The sequence below is a fragment of the Callithrix jacchus genome, chromosome 8, assembly GCF_049354715.1.
Source record: "Callithrix jacchus isolate 240 chromosome 8, calJac240_pri, whole genome shotgun sequence".
NCBI classification, from domain to species: domain Eukaryota; kingdom Metazoa; phylum Chordata; class Mammalia; order Primates; family Cebidae; genus Callithrix; species Callithrix jacchus.
Window position 1 is genome coordinate 64,559,584 of NC_133509.1, and position 21,361 is coordinate 64,580,944.

Consider the following 21,361-nt stretch of genomic DNA (forward strand, 5'->3'; position numbering starts at 1 on the left):
CCAGAAATTAGAGTCATCTGAAGTTTCTACTATTAGGCTTACCATTTCTTGTGGGACCCTAAGCCAATCCAATAACCTCTAAGCCTCAATTTCTTTGTCTATAAAACGGGTTGTTGAAGGATGTAATGTATAAAAGACTAAGAACAATGCCCATAATGTAGGTGGATTGAAAAAACAAAAGACACCATTCTCCACCACGTATTCTTCCTTTGAATGCTTGTAGACCTTTGCTCTTCTCGCATGATGTTTTCCATTTTCTATCCTGAATTTTTACAGGTTCAGTATATGTCTTTTGCACTCTATTAGACTGTATACTCCTTGACTGCTCAGCTGAGCAGCCAATACCTTTTTGCTGTCCCTTATTTTACACCTAAATAAATACATGATTAAATGAAAGGCTGAATGAGTGTTAACTTTTGTTCTGGTCAGAAAAATAAATAGAGGCCTGGCAAAAGAATAAGGAAAGAGAAACAAGTTAGAATGTCTTATATGATCCACATTTTACTTCCTACAAAACTTTATTCAATAGAAAAGACAAGAAGCTGAATTATGGCAGCTTAAAGGTGGATGCCTCTCTATCTCCTTCATCTTTTGCTTTTGTGTTGATTCTGCCTTTCTCCTAAGAATGTTCACAGGCTAGATTACACCTGACAGCAGTCTTGGCAGCCCCAGAGAATTCCATCTTTGCAATGCAGCATTCTTTGGGAGAAAAGAAAACTTTGTCTTCCCCAGCCCCACCACAGAGGATTGAAATTCTGCATTCTTTTTAGTTGACAATTGACTGGAACATTTTGCAAATATGTGCCAGGCCTCAATAAGGTATAAAATACAGACTGTATTAGCTAGTTATTTAGGGATATGTGAGGATGCTCTTGCCAACATACATTCAATTTAGGCTTTGGATGCCTTGCATGATCTCCCAGGCAGCACTTGTTTGAAATTGTTAGAATTTAATTTAAAAGTCTTCACATTTGCTTTTCTGTTCTTACTTTTTAAAGCATCAATAACTCTTTAAAGAAGATACTCTAGAGTTAATATTTATATATTACATTTATATATACATACGTAAAATATGAAAAAATATTTTTATCATGTTTTTCTATTCTTTTGCTCTCTTCTAATATTTGTCATTGAACTTAAACTTTCTCAGCCTGAGAATACAGAAAATGGAACTACAGTGTTATTTTAGCAGAGATGAACTTTTCAGGTCCATGCCCTTGGGCCAACTATATGGATCCAAATATAGTTTCACATTAACAGTCTACAAGGTTGCCAGGAGCAGTGAAATGTCTTGTTATCTCCCTACCATGTGAAGCATGTGACAGAATCTACGTAAGACATATGTGACTAAGACTCCTTTTTCAACTAGGGAATAAGACTATATCCTTTGATAAAGCCCATTCCATATTGTTACAAATTAATATTTATAATAGTAATAACAGCTTATATTTGTATATGTAGGAACAGTCATGCTTTTACTGTCTAGTGGAAAGTTCAGACATGTCTGGGCATGTTTAGCAAACAAGTAGGTTTGGGTTAATTAGGCATTGTCATTAATTGCCCAAGTTATGTACTTTAGAGCTGTAGGAGAGCCATTAACATGAACCAGTTTATTATGACTTTTTCTAAGACAATGATTAAATAGTTTCAGGAGTTCGAGAACATTTGGCAAACTTGTAGGCTAGTCCAACAAAACCTTTACTTAAGTATGGGAGGAAGAAAAGAGGACACTGAAAAAACTCATTTGGAAAGGGAAAGAAGCCAAATAATGAACACAGTCAACAGCTCTAGAGAGTGGTGGTGGCTGACCAAACCTACTGAACTCAGCCATGCTGCTGACTTGGGAGGAAGTCGATGTGCATAAAACTGAGAGTTATGCCACTCAATTCAGTAAGTGTCTCAGAGTCAAACAATGTACCAAAACTTTCCCTAACTGTGTTGAGAGCAGAAAGCCTTTGACATCTCACTCCAGTGAAGACTTCTGAATTTTTATGGCCCCAGGAGGACTCAGCATGAATAGCTGAGCCCATCAGCAAGGAGTCCTAATCTAGAGCAAAATATGGGACCTGGGTAGACAGAAACATCAGCAGAAGGGCAGCAACTTGAAGAAGAGCAACAATATCATCAGAGATCCAGGTGTAATGGTCACAAGAAACAGCATAAAAACCAAACTGGGATCCAGGCTGATTCACAAGCTAATGAGACTTTCCTGTGGAGACTCCCAGAAATGCTTGGAAGAAAGGGAGTTTGCAAAGCATTGTAATTCCTATGTGAGAAGAAAATGAGTCCCCAAATCATAAGCGACTTTCTCAAGTTCATCCAGGTAGATAAATCAGGATTAGAGGTCACTGAGGGTTTCATAGTCATGAATGACCATGAATAGTCTGTGAAACCATGACTCTGAATGACAGGCCTACAACCAATTGAAAATTGGAAGAGAGTATCACCCCTGAGAATATGCCCTAATGTTATCAACATTATCTTTATAAGACTAGTCGGAGAATTACTTAATAGTCATGAACTTTGAGATGTCAAAAAACAAGAACAAAATATAAACATACATCTTGCCATGAGTACTTCATTAAAAGATCCTTTTGCTATGGTAATGACTAAATAGTCAGATGTACCCCACCAATCATCCACCTTACACTAAAGTTGTAGGTCTTAGACAATAGTGTTGAAGTTTTGGAATTTTTTGTTTACAATACAACCAAAAGTCAGTTATTTTATTTTGTTTTTCATTGAAATAACAGAACTTTAATCATTTTATGGTTTTCAAGATATATATATATATATATAAACTGTCATGCTCAGAATTAAAGTAACCCTCCTTTATTCTCTGATCTTATTTTTTAAACTTTTATTTTAGGTTTAGGGGCACATATGCAGGTTTGTTATATAGGGAAACTGCATGTCCCAGGGTGGGGGTTGGTATACAGATTATTTTGTCACTCAGGTAATAATCATGGTACCTGATAGGTAGTTTTTTGATCTCTTCCCTTCTCCCACCCTCCACCATCAAGTAATCTTCAGTTTCTGTTGTTCTCCTCTTTATGTTCATGTCTTTTCATTATTTAGCTCCCACTTATAAGTGAGAATATGCAGTATTTGTTTTTCTGTTCCTGCATTAGTTTGCTTTAGATAATGGCCCCCAGCTCCATCCATGTTGCTGCAAAGGACATGATGTTACTCTTTTTTAATGAAATACTTGTATCATGGCTTCATAGTATTCCATGGTGTATATGTACCACATTTACTTTATCCAGTCTACCATTGATGGACATTTAGATTGACTCCATGTCTTTGCTATTGTGAACAGTGTTACGATGAACATATATGTGTATGTGTCTTTATGGTAAAATGATTTATATTCCTTGGGTATATACCTAATAACAGGATTACTGGGTCAAATGGTAATTCTGTTTTAAGTTCTTTGAGGAATTGCCACACTGCCTTCCACAACGACTGAATTAATTTACATTCCCACCAGCAGTGTACAAGCATTCCCTTTTCTACTCAACTTTGCCAGGATCTGTAATTTTTTTACTTTTTCATAGCCATTCTGACTGGTGTGAGATGGTATTTCATTATGGTTTTGATTTGTATTTCTCTAATGATTAGTGTTGTTGAGTGTTTTTTCATATGCTTGTTGGCTGTGTGTATGCCTTCTTGTGAAAAGGTTACAAGGATAGGGTGTTAGAATTTGCTGTAAATAGTTCAAATGCTTCAGGGTTGCTAAATAATTTTAATCAATTATGTCACAAGTATTATTTTAACACTGAAATGCCCCTATATCAGACCTCATAATATTCGCCTGCATCCACTATTGTGTAGCACTTTGCAATTGCCTTTCATGTAGTACCCTTTGCCTTCATTGATCTTTCTCACTTCTCTTAGTCAGTCTTGGAAACAGACTGAAATCCCAGACTTAGAATTATTGATGAGTTTCCATGTCTGCTTGCCTTACTCTCTATACAACACTTTTCAGAGAAGATTTTTTTCATAATGTCCCCCAGTAATTTCTTTTAAGGTCTAATAAGCTTTGTATCAGGATATACTTTAATGCTGTCAGGAATTCTGACAAGAATTCAGCTTTAATTCTCTATCAGGAAATGTTGATTCTGTCCTGTTATGAAAGAAGATATTTGCCTCTTAGCACTCAATATTCCATTATCAATAAAGATCCCCAAAAAGTAAGGGATCTGGCAGTTCTGTTTTTATGTGTTCCTTTTGTAAATATGAATGTTTATGCATACCATTCTCTCCAACAAGAATGCTCAGCCATTCGCCCACTTACCTGTTCCTCTGACTTGTCCTTCTCATATTATAAGCTTTAATTTAAAAATCCCCTTCTCCTGGAAGCCTTCCCTTATCAACAACAATACCTTTTGTAAATACACACACGCGCAGAGGAAGGGAGGGAGGAATGGAGGGAGGGATGGAGGGGGTGGGGGGGAGAGAGAACAAGCACGAGTACTAGATGCTCTTTAGCTCAGCTCCCATTGCAACCTTCACTTAATTCCTACTTCTTACCACAACACATTGTAACTGTTGGCTTATTTCCCTCTCCAAATGTAAATAATAACCCAATCTTGAGGGCAGGGACCATGTCATTCACGTCTGTATCTCTGTCACCTAGCACAATACCCAACCTACAGAATATAGTCAAGAAATATTTCGTAAATGAAATAAATGCATCTATCTCAAGCCCTGGTCCCCTCCCACGAGTTCTCTGAAATGATGTTTTTTGCTTTCATATTAAAGTTATGAAATTTTAACAAGCTCTTGATGACAATTTGGAAGCCTCACTAGGACCTCTCAGATGGCATTTCTCTTGTGTTTCAGAATGTGTCTGCTTTGCATGACAGTCCAGATGTCAGCCTTTCCACATTTCCCCAGAATTACCTTGAGTTGAGTAAGTCCCTCCTGTGTAGTTCCAAACCTTCTATCTGGGTAGGCAGCTCTGTTGTTAGCTAACTGTCGGCATTACACTGCTGCATTCATAAAGGATTGTCAGCACGATGCAGTATTATTATGCGAGATCATTTGCTCATGTAAAGACACATTAAACCCAGCAGTTGCTTTGTCTCTTGTCAAGGGAATTGTGTGCTGCTACATTGGAGATGAGAGTTTGCCCCATCAACCTGCTACTGCTGTTTTTGCTACCCACTTTGGAAGAATCAACAATTCATGCTTATTTCCTTGTTTTTTCTTCTTTAGTAACAACTTAGCCACTTTCCAAACAGGAATCTTAGCAGTGCCAGAAAAATAACATCCCTTGTGCAAGGGTTAGTTCATGTGAGTTTTTCTATGAGGGCTAGAGTTCAGTGTTTTATCCTCAGTTCACTGGCTGGAGTGCTGCCTTTCCCTGCTAAGAGGCCTCCCAATGCCTATCCACCTGAGCTGCCAAATTGGCATTCAGAATTTCCCACTGTCTTGTTTTACCAGCCTTTCACCAGGCTTCATATTGAATGCTCTCTCCAATATCAACTTGTTTGAATTACCATTTGTTGCCAAAACCTTCAGAAACCAGCTCTGTTGGACAGGCTAAAATATTCCCCACATGTGCAGCAACATCCCCTTCTAAAACTACACATCCCCAGTGGGTAGTCTAATTTCAGAGTCCTGTTTCTTCTGGTGTGCCCATTTTGTACACGTTAACTGTGCCACATCTGCCTAAAACATGACAGGTAACAGGATTCGATATACGGGATAGTTCCATCTTAAAAATAAAAAAGATAGGCTTGCTAAAAGAAAACCAAAAGCCAGTTTTCTGCCTCTGTTTTCCCAAGATTTTCTACCTTCCTTCATTTCTTGTTTGTTTCCAAAATTCCTACCTGAACACTAAATACCCAAAACAGGAAAAGTAATAGAAGAATAAGTTTAAAGAACCAGATGGTCTTGGGGAAAGTTGAGTTTTTGAAAGTGTGAGAATGTGTTAATGTTAGCTTAATCATTTGCTAGGCCTACTTTTTTCAAAGCTCACTTTACTATCCTCTATTATTATTAAGAAACAGCACATTTTCAACACTACATTTTGCCTCAGCAGGCCCCTTTCAACAATATATTATGGTTCTGTTATAGAACAGCCAAATTGCATTAATCACTTTTTTCAAGATGTAGTTTGTATTTGATAATATATTTTTAAGTTTGCTTTGCTGCAACAGCTTTCTGACAAAGGGGTAGACTGTCAAAAGTCATCTTTTTCATTCTGAGCCCAACAACACTGCACATTTCACTTACCTTTAACTGTCTCATGCTCTCTATTGTACTCCTCCTTAATGCTTTTTAGTTTTGTTCAGTCTCCGATTCTTTAAAGATTCAGCTGGTACAATAATCAGATTGTCTGGCTAGCCATCTTTTTGTCTGTCTACATTTTAAATGTATTTAACAAACAGGGTGATATAATTATTTTACTCCTTATTTTTAACAGATAGGACGTTAGAATTTTACAGATCACAAGGACATGACAGTAGGTGGTTTTCAAAAAGAATAAATATGAAGTATGAGCCTGTTTTTTCAAGGAAGTAAAATGGATCTTGCCTTTGTCATGCTTCCAGAATATGGCTCAATTAGAAAAATCTTAGGCAATATGTGTTCATTTCTAGAAATTACAAGTGTCTGTAAGTGATTATATGCATCTTGATGTAATGCCGTAGCACAAACTCATCATTTTGAATGTTTGTATGTATACTGTGGCTTTAACCAAGTTGTAGGTACAAGCTGATCTTTTCTGCAGTATTTTCAATAACTTCTACTTAACATAATTATTTTGAACATCTATTCTTTTAAAGTTATTTTTGTTAGTTTTTCCCTTGAGATCTCTTCTTTCTTTTAAAAACATCATGTTGTATTTTTAAAAGTTACTCTTCCCAGAACTACCATCATTTTTGAAAAAAAAACGTCAGCTTTAAATGGCTAGTGCATCCTTCTTTTGTCAGTTACTTTGACCAAGTACTGTGACCTGGATTGAATAAATGAAACTTGCTGGTAGAATGGTACCTGGGTGTATTTATCCCAGAAACAAATTCCAAATGCACTAAGGATAGAAATAAACTAAAGAGCTTGGATATAGGTGAAGGAAATGAAAAACTCAACTGAGAATTTCATGCAACCTCTCCAAAACAGAGAGACTATAGGTATATGAGCCATGTTTCCATAGCTGATGACAAAATGATATTGAAATATATACCTTTCCTTACTAAAAAAGTAAGTTTGTTAAATGCAAATTGAAATAACATTAAGATAATGTTTTTGCCTATCATACTGAGGGAAAAAAGATGACGCTACAAAGTGCTGACAAGAGTGCAGAGAAACTAGTACTCATGCTTACAACTGGGGGTGCTCACGGGTGAAAGTATATTTTTCAGGGCCATTAAAAAATAATTGTATAAATTTAAATATTGCACATCCTTTGACCCAGCAATTTTGTCTTTATAAATGTATCCTGTACATATGCTAACACAAGTATACAAAAATGTGTGCACAAAAATATTTGCTGAGTGAATGTTCTAATTAGAAGAGCTCTAATTCTGAAATCAGACAGACTTGGGTTGAAATCACAGCCCCACTACCTTCTGGATATGTGACCTTGGGCAAGTTACAGAGCATTTTAGTGTCCTCATCTGCCTGATTATTTTGAAAATTAAATGAAACGATGCCTACAAAGTGTGTAATAAAATGCCTGGCACTTAGTATTAATAAATACTTAGCATTTATTACTCTTTCTAACGATATTACTAGAGATATTATCCTGTGTTATTTATAATAGCAAAATATCTGAAAACAAGTCAGCTATCTATTAATTGGAGAACTGACTATATCAACTTAGGTCCATTCAGTGGAATACAACATAGTCATTAAAAAGAATGAGATCAATCTACTTGGAAAGGGTCAAACTATACTATGAAAAAGTCAAATGTTGGCATTAACTATATTATTCCATGTATGTGAAAAGATACAATAATACATTTTACTACTATATGGAGGGAAGGAGGGAAGAAGGGAGGGATGGAGAGAGAGAGAGAAGAATACAAACTAAAATATCAATAAGAATTATCTTTGGGAAGTGGGATAATGGGGCACTTTAATTTTTTTCTCTAGCACACATTTTTGTAATATTTTAATTTTTCACTGTAAGCTTATATTACTTTTAAAATTAATAGTATTTTTAAAAAAGTAAAAGTAAATTCAATATGTGATACACTCTTTCACATTGAATCCTCAAATCAAATAAAAGAAAATAAGATGCATATTTTTGCCAAATCCTAGCCAAAATAGCTGTCTCAAGAGGAAATGTTCTAGTATAAAAGGGAGCTTTGTTTTCTTCCTTCTGCCTTAGTTCAGGCCTGCTTGCTTGTTTCATAATACTGAATACATAGTACATGGAAAGGAAAGCTCAGGAATAAGAAACCTATATAAAATGCCTATGGATATTTTTAAACAATTCAGTATGAATAGAGTGAGCTAATTTATTAAGCCAACTATTTATTTTCTAATTTTCAGTTATGTATATGAAGGATTATCCAAATTACTTTCATCCTTGGATTCTTGCAACCTAGTTTATAATACGTATTAAGTAAATATTTGTTGAATGAATGAGTGAGGACTGGCTGTCACTTACATACATTTCTTTGAGCTTCTTAGTACCTGGACTTACACATCCTCCATTGCTAAAACCAGTCAGCAGAGACCTGGAACAGGAAGGATGAAAATAAATGAAACCAGAAGGATTTTCTGGAAAAGCATGAGAGAGATCAGGGAAACTTGGAGTTAGAAGACAACCACAGTTCTATCCATTCTGACACCTAATTCTGTGAGGAAACTGAGTGAGAGAAGGTAGTCAGAGTGTTGGCTGGAGGCAGAGTAAGGACATAAGCCCAGGTCTTATGCTCCTATTTTAATTTTCCTTCCTAACCAGTTTGTTATTCCCTACAAAGGAGTGCTATTGCTTAGATAAATTGGCATAGAATCTTCCTTTCGGATGGAGGAGGGGGCAGTGGTGATGAGAGGGAAAAGAACTGAGAAATAGGAACAAGGTCTAGGGAAACTGTCTGCTCTTTAATAACCTCACCATATAATAAAGCTATATCCCTTTATAAATTTATTTCTTTTTAACTTGTATTGTGTTCTTCCCCAGGAAATATTTTCAATGTAAATAATAGATAAATGGAGAATCTCATGTCTATTATTATTGTGTCCCTTTAAAGATGTTTCTGTCTTCCAACCTTTCCTCCAATAGCATGATCAAAAATCAGTTTAAATCAAGGCTGTTTGACGTCTTTATGTTAACTTTGCCTAGAAAAAAATGGAAAAATAAGGCAGAATACTTCTCAAAACATAAACTAGATAGAAATACCACTATGAATTTGGAAGCATGGTTTTCTTCTTTGGGCAGATTTTTCAGTTATCTTCTGCCCATTGGAACAAATTCCTTCTTAGTTGTTATTTAATAGCACTTCTTCTGCCTTCACTATAGCAGCACTTACCACAGGGGAGATAAAATGTCAAAGCTAAAGAAAAGTAAGTGACTGGAAGTAAAATGTCCAAGCAGAGGTTGGCATATAGACAATGCCAACCAAGGACAAAGTGAACTCTGAGCAGTGGTAGGAAATTTACTTAGCTGCATTTACCTAATGTGGTGGCAAATGTAAACCTGGCATGATACATGCGTTTTTTTAATGAAACCATATTAAACAGCTGATATTTTTATTAGATCTGATATTTATCCCCCCAGATCCTACTCCATCCAAATTTAAGCAGACAGAAGGGTGATTGATTCAACAGTATATATTTTACTTAATCCAGCCCCAGTTAAGTTTTTCCACCATTACCATGTTACACAAGGGCAACCCCACACTGGCAGTTGGTTGTTAATTACATTTGATGTGCAGTAACACAAGAGAGCTAATTAACTTGCATCAAAAAAGCTTTATTTACTGTGACAAATTAAACAAACTCATAAAGTGTTCAGCCACAATGGCTCTCAATTATCATGCAGTCCAAGTAATGTGGTGCAAACATATTCCCAGGCCTCCCTCAGGTATCACTTCAAGCTTTCAGCCCCCTGCACAATACAATTATAAATGGATCTTTTTAATGACTAGAATGGAAAGTCAACCGCTCTTTGTTTTGCTTTGTTTTGTGTTTGTATGTGTATGCATGAGTGTGTTGAGTGGGTATGTGTTCTCTTAAGGTATAGCTGAACAGTTGGTCATATTCAATTTCTTAATCCTTGCTTACTGAACGATTCAACAGAGTTTTCCAGGACTTTAATCAGAGAACCGTCTTAGAGCAAAAAGAGAAATCTCATATTCCAAAGCCCATGTTCTGTATTAAGCATGATTGTCTAAAACTAGTCCTCTTGAGACTCTTCTAGACAGTTTATGGCTCCTTAGAAGAGACATTGCCACTCTATAATGACTTAAATACAGGAGGTATAAAACAATTCCTTTCTATTTGGTACAGTAAGGAAACAAACTTTGCTCCTCGGCCAGTAGAAGGCAGCAGAATACCTGGGTGTCTTTGGAACTTCTGTCTTTGGGAAAACTATCTATAATTCCCACCATTCTTTGTAGAACAGCATTTATAATTAATTTACCTGTGGTAAATATTTAGTAAAATACTCTTCTTTCTTTCTGCTTAATTTGTAATGTTTGATAATTTAAGGTCGACAGCACAGTAAAATGGAAGAAACACTGAGCTAGAAATCAGATGAAGAATAATAATAGCAACTAACTCATGCAGCTAGTAAGTGGCAGAATCATGATTTTCTAACTTCAAATCTTGTTCTCAACTACCGCCAACAAAGGGGCTTTTGGCACATTATGGAACCCCCATTTTCTTATCTGTAATACATAAATAACATTTGATATAATGTTGTAAATAGGACCTATAATAACTTTAAATGAAACTGTAAATTGCTGATGTCATTATATTTGTTGACCGACTTCATAAAAAAATTCATAATAAAATTTTCTCAATTGTTATTTTTTAATAGAGTTCTATGCCTATAAGCCAATAAATGACTAAGGAGAAGAATTTTATTAAAAGATAAAAAGTTTACTTATATATATGACAATTTAGAATACCAATATCTCTAGAAGAGCCAGTTATTCTGAGCACTTTGAGTAAAGAGGGGAACTGAGAAATAGGAACAAGGTCTAGGGAAACTGCCTGCTCTTTAATAACCTCACCAATATTTCTGAAAGTTAAGCATCCTTAAGTTCCTTGTTGAACCCCTCTAGAGAAATAAAGGCAAAAATTTGCCTTAGAATGGATTCTTTTAAAAAATCTATCCAGAATGATAATTACAAATTTAGGTGAAGAGTCATGCTTGGTCATTTCCTATCGGCAAGAAAGCCATGCTTCCCAGAGATGGTTGGGAAGTCACTCTCAAGACAAGATGCTCTGGTTCCCATCCTCTTGACTGTTGACAGTTATGAATTAGCTGCAGTGTGTAGCTGATGTCCAGAGTCACTCTGTTCCTGAAGGACTTTTATCCTCCTTCTACCTAATCAATGTTTTTGACTTATGGACAGACATCAAGTTTGGGCAAAAAAGGCTCACCAATAATGCATCGTATTTGGCTATAGGTCACAGCAGGGGCTAGTAAAGAAATCACAGTAGGGAACACAGCTGAGTGTGGGCATAACAAAATGTACTTTATTTACAGGAGCATAACCTATAATATGTAGTTTCAACATTCAAGCACACCAGAGCACATCTAAAACACTGCTGGTTCTGTAATGAAAATTTTGAGTGATTCCAAAGGTCTAGGATCCTTTGTACTTGGTGATTATTCCACCTCAGAATAGTCATACAAATCAGTGGTGCACTTCTGCTTCTGCCAACATTTTCTGTCCAGGGCACTGTAGTTCACAACTGTCTTGGAAGTACTTACTTACTTTCCTAGCTGAAAGTATGGCAAAAGACTGAACAATGTTGTTAAAAAACTGGCTTCTTTATAAACTACATGACTCAAATGTCTCCCAAACACCTACAATTAACGGGAAAAATCCATTTGCCTCCTCCCCCTAACCCCAGGAAAATTATGAGATAATATGAAAACAAAGACTTAAAACAGAAATAAAACCTGAAATAAATCACTTGTACAAATGGAGAGATAAAACTAGTCATATTAAAAAACGTATAGCCAAGTCTACATAGAAGTATCTTATCATTCTCTATCCCATCAGAAAAGATAGGTACACAAGAAGCTGACCAATTTATTATAAACAGGCCTTTTTATGCTAGACTGATTGCAGAGATGTTACTATAACGGAGAATTCTGAAGAGGACATTAAAATACAGCTACTATGGCAAATGGAGTCATTGATTTTCCAAGCTTTATTCAGACTGAATGTGACAGTCCTTTCTGCATATGGAAGTCCATGGGTGGCGATTAAATTAAACTGAGCATCTTACAAGCCTATTCATATTGACCAGAGTATGGTGGCTCATTTAACCAATTCTGCCAGTGCATATTGCAGGGAACTAGAGGGGATGTAAAGACCCTTCTAACACTATTCAGAGCTCTCCTTGATTACAATGCTCTCTGTGGGACCACAGGAGTTACTTACCAGCCCTCAACACTCAAAAATTATGAACCAAGCAAATGACAGTACATTTTTTCTTCTGCTCACATCCCTTCAGCAAAAATCAAAGTCACTCATATCAGTAACCAGTTTGTAATTTCCCCCTTCATTTTAGGGTTAAGAATTCCAAGGAGACCCCCACATCTCTATGATTTTGTCCTGCTTCTTGGCACAAAGCTTGCTGTGACTCTATTGTGTAGATGTACCCTGCACTACAGTGGATATCCTGACTTCTCAGGAAATTGCAAAGAGCTGCAGGACTTTGGTTTTCTTGAGAGCTAGTATCTATAAGCCTTTCCACTATTGGTGAGGCAGGAGATTTCAATGTTCTTTTCCTTATTAGGTGATTCTCCCAGCCTGAAACTTTCTTGAGGTTCAGAATAGGGCTATTACCTCTCTCATTTTCTCACCTTGATGGGCAGGCTATGTTATACTACTCTACAATTATAATTGCAATTGATTGTATTTCAGGTGAGTTCTGTCAAGTAGACAAGGAAATGGAATCATTTGTTTATGTTAAGAACTTAAAGGTTAAACAGAGTATAAAGTATAGTCTCCATCAAAGAACCACGGTGAGAAAATACACACTGATTCCATCCCTGTTGCCTCTACTGAACTCGTTTTGGAAGATGGCTTTGTGAGTGACATCCAAGTTTTGTACTTAGAGAATGGATTGCTTATGAAAGCATCTTGAGTTCATTCAATTTTAATGAATTAGGTAATAAATTGATTCTCCTTGAAAATATTATTGGCATTTGAAAAAAGAGATAAGACTACACTGTTACCATGCTAATTGTTTTTGTGGGTTTTTGTTTTTGTTTGAGATGGAGTCTTGTTCTGTCCTGGAGGCTGGAGTGCAGTAGCACCATCTCGGCTCTCTGCAACCTCTACCTCCTGGGTTCAAGTGATTCCCCTGCCTCAGCCTCCTGCGTAGCTGGGATTACAGGCATGTGCCACCAAGCCCAGTTAAATTTTTTTGTATTTTTAGTAAAAAGGGGTTTCACCATGTTAGCCAGGCTTGTCTCAAACTTCTGACCTAAGGTGATCTACCTGCCTGGGCTTCCCAAAGTGCTGGCATTACAAGTGCGTACAACAAACAGCCAATAGTTCATACAGGAGACACTGATTGAGCACCTACTACATGGCAGCCAAACACTGTGTTAGGTTGGGGATCCAAAAATTTAAAAACCATAATCCTCGAGAGGATTATAATATCGTGAGGAGAAGGACATGTGAATAAACAATATTACAATGTCCTTGATATCGGGGAAAGTTGTACAAAGTGTAAGGACAAGACAGTAAGCAAGTCCTTAATAATAACAGCTAACAGTTACATAGTACCTTCTACGTAAGTGTTATACTTACTACTTATCTATACTACTAAATTAAGTCATTTAATCCTCATAGGAATCTTATAAGGTGAACACTGTTTCTGAGGGAATCTAAGATGGCTGATGTAAAGCATGACAATCAGGCTGAGGCAAGGCAATGCATTAGAGGGACACAACTGAGAAGTTTACATCGCTAATGGAGAGTGGTGCGCTGGGTAGAGTGAGATGGGAGCTGAAATGAGGCTGGAGCTAGAGGCACAGGAAGGGACCAGTTCATTGAGTGCCTTGGTGACACCTTGAAGGAAGTTTATTTTGTAGACGATGTGGAGCTGATGAAGAATTCTGAGCATTTATTTGGGCTTAATCCTGTTTAATACAGCCAATCAACTCGTGGGGGAGGCTCACAAAGACAAGGGTAAGAATTAAATGCTGAAGTTGTCCATCAAGGCATCAGCAACATGGAGGAAGCTGAAAGACCTCGGAACACAAGTGTTTTGCTTGGTCCCTAAGCCTAGACAAATGTAAGTTTCCCCGCCCCCAGCTCCCCTCAGCCTGTCACACAAAAGCATTCACATCAGTGGTCAGGAGCTATGTCAGACTGCACTGTGATTCTTCAAACTCTTGGGAAAGCTTTAGCCTCTCAAGCCAATTGCACAGCATTGTCAGTGGGGGTGTCCGTGAGCTCCCCCTCGTGGCTGAAGGCCAGCATCTCTGATTAGGCTCAGCTGAGCCCAGTTTCCCGGCCTCTGACCCTGGCCACTTCCCAGGCCTGACGTGGAGGCGACACTTCCTGCTCAGTGCTGCCCAGAGAGCATGATGAATAGCTTGTGTCTTGGCTATCCTGGAAATCTGAGCGAGTTCGTTTAATTCTCCTAAGAGGGCCAGGAGAGGTGGCCTTTGACTCAGCTTCAGCACTTCACGGAAGGCCCTTGGCCTAACCATGAGAATGAATTCCAGTCGCGACCAAAGCTTGTTTGTACAGTTAAATGAATAAATGTGTTTAAACCTAGGTTCTGACTTCTTACCAGTCTGTGTTGCTAAAATACCAAAGAGTAATTACAACGGGATTTCTAGTTAACATTTTTTTGTGTCTGCTATAACATTTGAATTAGACTAAATTCAGCTGTTTGAATGCCCTCTGACAATATTTTTTCTCTCAGCTCCATGACTGTTTTATCATTCCATACTCACTTGACCTCATCCGCAGCATCCTGCACTCTGAAATGTTTATACTGTTAAATGAATTTTTAATCTAACTTTTACAGCATTCAATTTCAGTTTCATCAGCCATCCACAGTGTAATATCTAATGTTTTAAAATAATCTAGACAGTTTAAAAAGGGGAAGGGGGAGAGGGGAAATCGTCGTGTTATGAAGCAAATGATTAATTAAAGCAAATTAGATTCTGGCAGCTCTTGCTATCATGATCATGTGTTCACCGACTAGACTAATAAATCTTTGTTGAGAATGCGTGCTTTCACAAGGTTCAAGAGTCACCTGGGAAAGGACATTATTGACTAATAGTTTTATATTGCTGTTAGTTTTATTTTCTAATACCCTATAGAATAACAGATAATATTTTTCAAATGTTCAGAGTGCATTCATAAATCCCACTTTGCTTACTCTTTAGAGGCTGGTTTGAGAGGGGGTGGGAAACCAAATAATTTCTTTATAGACGCAAGTAAATTACAATTAAGCGATACAGCTAATATGTCCGCAAATGCTGGAAAACCTAAAAAACACTACACTTTGAGTGCCTGCTGCATAATGCCGTCATAACTGGGGCACAGTCCTGGGATTTCAGCAGCTGCAAACCTTCTCCAAACTGCACAGAAAAGCAAGAACAGCACAGCTCTCCTCTATTTTAGAGGTTTGCCTTCTTTCCTTTCTTTCCTAGGATCTGGCACTTCCACATTGAGGCAAATAACAATGCCGAGGCAAGCCGCTCTCTCTAAATCCAACCAAATGCTGCTGCCATGCAAACTAGACAGTCTGCGTTGTTTCTGAAGGCACAGAAGGGAGATATTGACAGTTATTTCAAGAAAAGAACCACATACTTGCCTTTATTTCGATTGTTCAAAGTGCTGTCACTTAAATCAACCTTTAATAATTTTTTTCTTATATCAACTATTGCAGTTTTAACATTTGTACAATTCATGGCTTAATTTGTATGTTTTAAAGTATATTTCCTACAACTTTCCCATTTGCTTTTCCTCTAGTTTAATCAGTTGGATCCTTTTCATCCAAGTCCAAGCAAATGCCAGTATAAACTGTAAGCTCAGTCCTCCATGGTCCCCAGTTACTGCATGTCACATTGTCTTAAAACTTATGAAGAGAAAGCACAGATTTATTTGAAGTCTGTGATATTGTGACAGGAAAAATTGAAACAGTTTTATAACAATAAAATAAATACCAGGACTAAATTTCTTTTGAGGTTTGTTAAATGGGATCAAAGGGGGACATAATTTCCAAAAGTGAAATTTCAGATTGCAATAAATAATCACATGCCACTAAATATTTGTGCTGGTTTTGAGAGAGTGTGCCCCATAAAACTCCAGGCTGTGGTCAAATGGATTAATGTTGCTCTAGATAATTCAGGTTTCTCTATATAAATTTAACCTCCACCCCTGCCATGGCCCTGTTCATTTTGATTTCTAAGTGACTTGGGTACAACTACAAAAAAACTAAACATATATTTGAATATGTACATATAGGCATTCTTTTTTTGCCCTTTCTAACTGCAGATTATGATGTGAGCTATGATTATCCATCAAAGTAATTTCCTCTCCCCACTCCCTCTCTCATCCTCCCACCCTCCACATTTGAACATGCTTCTCTTTTTCCTTGGGGCTCCTGTTCTGCTTTCTGCAGCACAGATCCCTGCTGCCTCGGCTGCCTGGAAAATAGCCTACAGTGCGGCTCAGTTTGGCAGCACATCCCCACAGCCTGGGTGTTTTTCCAGACAGTTTTAGAATGATTCGGTATTGCATGAGTTAAAAAAATTCCCCCTGGAAAAGCTAATTATTGCATGCAGATACTTCTTTGTGTGATCAAGGAGGGGACAATTTAATAGGCTCTGTAATACAACCAAGAACAAAATTGCTTTAAAGGAAGTCTCTTGTTGAGTGACAACTCTGTTGCCTGAGCCAATTAGGTCCCAATAAAGAGTGTTGAATTGGCTCCTGCTTTCTCATTAATTATGTTCTGTCACAGACATGGGGCTTGATTTAGCAATTTTGTATTACATTAAGATACTGAAAGGCCGGGAACAAATGGCTCACTCTGATAATAGGCATTCTCTACACGGTGTGACATTTACTATCCAGCTGTCCGTAAGGCAGCCTAGCACTTCAGTTCAGGGGTTTATTTGTCATTGCTTCAAAGGGACACTCAGCTTTTCACAAAAAAAGAAACAGAGAGGCTAATAGATAGGACAAAATGTACTGCTGATATGCTTTATTAGAGATAGGATGCTAGGGTTTTGCTAACAAGCTCATCCGTTGGGACTCAGCCGACTTTGCTGCCAATCATCCTCCACACAAAGGCACACTAGTTAACAAGGAGAAATGAATTACAGACACTTATTCTGCCGGTGGGATCACAAATACACCAATCTGTGAAAGAGGCACAAACTCCAGAGACAAACTACATATTTGTCAATAATCTCCTAGAAAGAACCCTAGTAATTCTTTGAAGACCTTTGATTTAGCTTACCTCTAAAATACATGTATAAGAAATGTTTTAGTTACCATGACATTCTTTCTTTGTTATTTGTACAAATTTTCATCACATTAAAAACAGAAAACTGAGGAGGTCTGCAAATGTTTTAGTAGGTATCTATACACTACTTTTCATATCCCACCACGGGGAGCTGCTGCTTTGGTTATTTCATTAAGAACAACAGAAAATTAAATCTTTAACTTTAGGTTTGAGCTGTAATCCACCAATGTCATAGGAAATAATCTATAACTCTGAATTTATCAGATATATCAATTAAGAGAACAGGGTTACGGACCAAATGAAAACCAAGTCTCTCTGCTTAATTAGAAGACTTTTTAAATCATAAATATGTGTGTGTGTGTATGTGTGTGTGTAATTACTTTGCAGTAATTAATATTCATAATAGAGGCAAGGGATGGGTAAAAACATATATATACACATACACACATTTTTATGTATATGAATTTACAATACATAAACATGAACCTAAATCAATGTCTCTATATATTACATATGGTGAAATACTTTATACATTCTATTTATGAAACTAAGTCAAATCTCTGATCGTGGCATTGATCAACATATTTGCCATTTATATGATTTAAATATTCTCCTGCAAATATATCACAGAGAAGGACCTATTGTTGATAACAACAAAAAAAAATCTTCAACTAAAGCTTACCTACTGACCACATGAGATTAATCAAATCTGAAAATGTCATTTCAGGTTAATTACAAAACAGCTCTCCAGAATAGTTCCTAGAGACAGTACACTGCATTCATCTGATTGCAGGCTGTATCAATTCACTTAATTTATTCTTCTACCATCTTGGATGATAGCAACTTGAGACTCAACTATGGAAGAGATGAAAGGATAAAAAGGATAAAAGGATTTACAAGACTTCCTTTCCTCAGACAGAAACTCAAAGTATGTGAAAGTCTGTTGAGCTCAGTTTCAACCTCAGAAGGAATACTCCATCTCTCTTGCTTTTACTTTTTCATGACGTTCAAAGCATTCTCTCCCAATTGGTAAAGGCACCTCAAGGAGCAACATGGTGCCCCCGTAAAGAAGCTCCTTTTCCTGAACGAGTTTCCCACCTGGATTCCCTGCCTCTTCTATTTGCCTACAGTCTCTTCAATTCTTGGGTGTCTGAAATCCTAAAGAATCCTATCTTAAAAGGATGGGTAAAAATAATCCATTTAAAGAAGAAGGTCTTACTTAATATAACCCCTAAACATTTTTTCCAACTTCTAAATCTTTAAAAAGTAATTTTTGATGAGGCACACTCCAAATCATCTCTTTTATTTTAAAATAAAACTTCCAAAATGTAAGAGAAAGAAAAAACATCATGTAAAAATATGGTGATTTTTTGCCCCATCTCTTCACCCCTCCCCCATAGACGAATTCATATTTGAGAAACTATTTGCAATGTAACTTCTCAGCACAATAATACCCAGGAATCATATTTTTTTTAAGCATGGAATGAACACAGACCTGGCTGAAAGAGCTTACAATCTAAGGGAACCATGAAATCTTTTTTTTTTTTTCTCTCTGTCTCTAAAATTTTCCTTGTTTCTATTTTAGAAAAGTCTTTGCAGTAAATAACCCACATAATAGAGGCAAGAATCATTTTATCCTTACTTTGCAGGGTCTTTATCTTCACTATTCAGGTACTCTGTAAGGTTGAAATCTTTCAAAAAGCCATAGCCCCCTCAGGCCGAAGCGAAGGTATTTATATAGACATTAAGTATTTATGCAGCAATTTATATTTTCAAAGCCTTTTGTAACCATTCATTAGTTCATCCAAATAACGTCCTTCTGAAGTATGTGAGTGCTTTGTTTCCCAGACGCAGAGAATCAGGTTCAGGGAGGTGACTGACATGCCACACGTAGATCAGACATAAGGAATGATTGTATCTCAGAAAAGGTTTCCTAAGCGTTATGTGGAAACTTATTTTCTTCAGGTCTCTAAAAATAGGTCAGACCTCTACTGAAATGCTTTAGTTATGATTTTGTTGTGATTTGTCTACAGGCAAAGGAACTGAGTAGGTGATTCCAGCTCTTGTAATCTGGCTTTATATACTCTTGGAATGCTTATGATCACAGGAAGGGTCAGGAGCAGTCTGGAATTTGGGGGACAAAACTAATGCCTCTACTTAGGGGATTGAGTCCTGCTACCATGACATACTATAAAGGGCCACTTGGGGAAATTTTTTTTTAATGCTTTCTTGAAAATGTATTTCCATGGCCATGTCAAAGTAGATGTGGAATGCAAACCCCATGTGCATGATCGTGTTCATCTCAAAAAAACCCTATTCTGTCACTCCCATTAGTTTGATCCTAATATGCTAATTCTACCTCTACTTCTCTTAAGCTACTGTGGTAGCTTGACTCCAAAGATGGCCTCCATTAATTCCTTTCTTCCCTCTCTGCTCATGTGTGATCTCTAGCATTTGGGCTTCCTAGGACTGCTCTGACCACTAGATATGGTGAAAGTGATGCTGTCAAGCCTCATTATATCATTTGGATGTTGGTTCCTTCCAAATCTGATGTTGAAATGTGATCCTCAGTGTTGGAGGTGGGGCCTGATGGGAGGTATTTGGGTTATGGGGGCATATCCTTGATAAATGGCTTGGTGTCCTCCCCATGGTAATGAGCGAGCTCTGGTTCTATTGGCTCATGCAAGAGCTAGTTATAAAAGAGCATGGCACCTCCTTCCTCTCCCTCTCACTGTCACTCCTACCATATGACTATCCTGCTCCTCCTTCACCTTCTGCCATGATTATAAGCCTCCTAAGGTCTCACCAGAAGCTGAGCAGATGCTGGTGCTGTGCGTGTACATCCTGCAAAATGGTGAGCCAAATAAACCTCTTTTCTTTATAAATTACTCACCCTCAGGTATTCCTTTATAGCAATGCAAAACAGACGAATACATCCCAGAACTATGAAGATAATAATAAACCGTTATTTTAAGCCACTGTTTTAGAGTACCTTGATCACCAGAATAATTGCTATCAATGTTGTCTTCTCCATTGCCCTATGTCTTCACACAGCCATGAGAGAAAACTACAGGCTGTGATAAGCTAGGTTAAGATAGAAGGATAGGGCTTCTGAGAAATAACAGCATAGCACAGAGGACTGAAGTCAGTCTTGTGAAACCTTGAGAAAGTGATTTAACTTAAGTATCCAGTCTCCTCGTCTGTAAAATAAGACTAATGATATTACCGCAAAGGATTATGAGGATTTAACGTCCTAAAGGATGTTAAACATTTAACATAGTGCTAAGACAGGCAGGTCCTTAAGAGTTATTAATATTTTATTATCATTACGTTATTAGTAATATTACCTAAGCATGCCAGACTCCCTTTTGAATATCTGTCCAATCCACAAGCCATTGCAATTTCTCATAACTTTCAGATTTATTAACATGGGCATCCAGAAGATACTTGTGTATGATCCCACCCCTACAACCTAGCTAATTGCACTAGAAGAAGACAATTGGCCTGAGCTAGGCCAATCAGATTCTTGATCCTCTTTGATGGGAAATAAGACTGAGAAAAGCCCATTCGTTTATGTGCAGCTGCAATAAGAATTGGTAAGAGGGGAGCTAAAAGATGCCCAAACTCTCCTTTGTGAACAGAGAAAGTCATGTTGGGGAGAGTAGGGAGAGGGGAGAGAGAGAGAGAGACAGAGAGAGAGAGAGAGAGAGAGAGA